At 43.8% G+C, this 2804-nt stretch overlaps 1 long non-coding RNA gene across 1 annotated transcript; it reads left to right on the top strand.

Annotated features, from left to right (window-relative positions):
* Positions 1–246: 246 nt before the first annotated feature.
* On the top strand, positions 247–1846 carry LOC125758502 (uncharacterized). Its single transcript, XR_007416139.1, has 2 exons — positions 247–481; positions 1726–1846. It is a non-coding gene; the product is annotated as an uncharacterized LOC125758502 (long non-coding RNA).
* Positions 1847–2804: the final 958 nt, after the last annotated feature.

The raw sequence follows: 2804 nt of genomic DNA, 5'->3' as shown, positions 1-2804 counted from the left end.
TTTTACACGTTCCTTGGTTAAGCAGGCTAAGCCATGTGCTAAGCTTTAAGATAAGCTTTGGATAATATGTAAAGTTTATAACTATTTATGCTAAGCAATATAAGTAGTGCTGTAAAGATACAGGAGAAAGAATTGTGGATCTGCAAACGCGACCGACTGTGCGTTTGGCGTGCCATCCGCGCTCGGCCGATACGAAGACAAGCCCAGCCTGCGGCCAAGCTAAGCCAAAACGTTGTGTCTGTCGCCATAGCGCGCGCTTTGTGTGATCTCGATGCTTCACGTAAGCCTGCTTACACGATGTTTGCTTTAGTGTGCTTCCGCGACGATAACGTGAAGACTGTGTTCAGCGTGCACCAGATGGAGACGTTCTGAGCCATAAATGTCTTGGATTTCGACCGATTTCGACCGATTTCGACTCTACAAAGTGGCACCAAGAATAATGGCAAGACGAGCAACAAGGCCCATGTGCTCCGATTGTTTGGTGAGTTGAGTGGGCATGGTAGTTACTCCTATTTAGTATTTATTTGATATCACCTTTTTTTTTGTATTCAAACTTGGGACGAAGCTGAAAGGTCGGGAAAACAAGTCCCTCGTCCTTTGTCTCCGGTATTTGATGACAGCGAGACCAGCAACGCCTCGATTGCAAGTCCACACGCTCTCAGAAGCTGAATGATTGAGCGCATATATTATTGCAGTTTGTTTTTGTGTTTGTCAGTATGCACAAAAAAACGTAGCATAGATTAGAGGTAAAGGACAGGCGCCCTGCTCGTGAGTGTAGTTGGAGTCTCGCAAGCCCTTTGTAAGTATTTACAACGTGCGTGTTAAGCCGAAAACGCGTTTATCGCCTCATAGTAAAACGCTCTAGTCGATGCTGTTTGTGTGTTGTAGTGCGCGCCAATCGGCTTATCATACTTGTTCGACATAATGTCACAAGAACCACAGAAGGCCACATGATAATTCATTATACAAAATGTGCATAGCATATGTACTGCACTAGTGCGATTTTTTATTTCATATTTTTTTTATTTTTACATACTGCAGCCCAATTAGGGCTATCGCAGGAGTGGGTTTATTAATGTTGTTGGCTTAATTGCATAAGCACGTAACATGCAGCACGTGTGTTATATCCAACTCATTGCAGCCTGACTGCTGTGTTGGGCTTGCAACGATATGGAATCTAGGCTGCCTTTACTACTGTCTTACATATTACCGTTGCCTCATCGTGAATCTACCCTAGCTTAATTTATTTCATGCCATCTTTAAGTTGAGATTTAGTGGCATGCTCTAGTATGATAGTCGCACCACCACCGTGAAAAAGAGCACGTCACAGATAGTAAGTGATTATTGAGTTTGCTGTAATTTAAGGACGAGTTTGCAGTTCATTCTTGGGTACAGCTCAAAAAATACAGGACGCAAGCGTGTAAACGGGATAAGGTGCTGCTTAACTTTTAAAACAAATTTGCCCCTTTCTTTTCCTTCCTTTTTTGCCGCAAAATTTTGCCGATATACTGTTTTCTTCCACGCAATAAGCCACAGTTGGGTGTGTAATATTTCACTCAGTTTTTTGCTATAGTTCAGCTCCTGCAACATTGTGAACATGTGCAGTGAATTAAGGTCTAGATAATTTCTCACTGTGCCGTCTACTTTCTATACATTGCTTTGAAGGTAAACTTTAATTAAACATGTGTTACTGTTTTCTGATTTCATGGCTCTGTTTATTTACAGAATTTTTCAGGCACTTCCTCGAGTGCGGATGAGGCCCGCAAGATCGCCAACATCATCAAGGGCCAGAAGAAGCACTTGTAGTTTTGATTATGAGAATATATTTGAACATATGTCTCATTCATCTACTGTGATTATCATTGCAGGGGCGCTGCCACAGTGTGGGCCTTCTGCATGACGACAAGACACCCATAAAACACTTGCGCAAGACTAATTCTAATGGGGCTGAGAAGTGGGCAAATACAAAACTAATACAATGCCAGCAGGCAAATGCAGAACCAATAGGCCAATATAATTCCAATTGGCTAATAGAGAACCAATACACCAATATAGGTCCAGTAGGCTGATATAGAACCAATAGACCAATAGCCAAATACAGTTCCAATAGACCTATAGAACCAATAGACCAATAGGTGTCAATAACCCAATAGGCTATTGGTTTTTTATTGGGAATTTTTGCTAGGGGACGCATGCATGTGATGTTGCCGGATGCCCGAATGGTGCACGCCGCCGCGCAGTAAAGGCGTGCAACGCAGGGCACGGCAACAGTGACGTGAGAAATACCTCTTTCAGGCGGGTGATTTGGATTGCGCTAATGCGGTGCGGACCACTAAAACGGGATTTTATGTCAAAATAAACACTTCCTTGGCACAAAAGTAGCACTGCGAGGTTTCTGGACCGCTATTTCAACAATCAACGTCGACTTAATATTTGCCTTTAGTGTCCCTTTAAGAATGCATGGGCTGACAGGCAATAATGAGGCGTGACACCACACAGTAAATTTCGAAAAAGATTTTGTGGCGTTGGGGTGCCTTTATTGCAATTAGTAGCGGCGAAAGCACAACGAGCGAGAAAGGAAGAGCGGTACCGTAATACCATTGTTGCTCTCCCTCAACCCACTCCAGGTCGTTTTCAGTCGCTGAGAAGCGAGGTCAAACCTTTCAAGGCGACAAGGCACGAGTGGCGGCTCTTAGAAGCCTTCTTGATAAAGAAACAAGGAGAGAAATGCGTGCGTGAACCGTCACTGGTTTTAACCGATGAAAAAATAGCGTTTCTGACAGCCGGACCAGGGGAGGCACGCG

The sequence above is a fragment of the Rhipicephalus sanguineus genome, chromosome 5 (genome assembly GCF_013339695.2).
Source record: "Rhipicephalus sanguineus isolate Rsan-2018 chromosome 5, BIME_Rsan_1.4, whole genome shotgun sequence".
Classification (NCBI taxonomy): domain Eukaryota; kingdom Metazoa; phylum Arthropoda; class Arachnida; order Ixodida; family Ixodidae; genus Rhipicephalus; species Rhipicephalus sanguineus.
The sequence above is the reverse complement of the archived record's forward strand: the minus strand, read 5'-3'. Positions and strand labels throughout refer to the sequence as shown.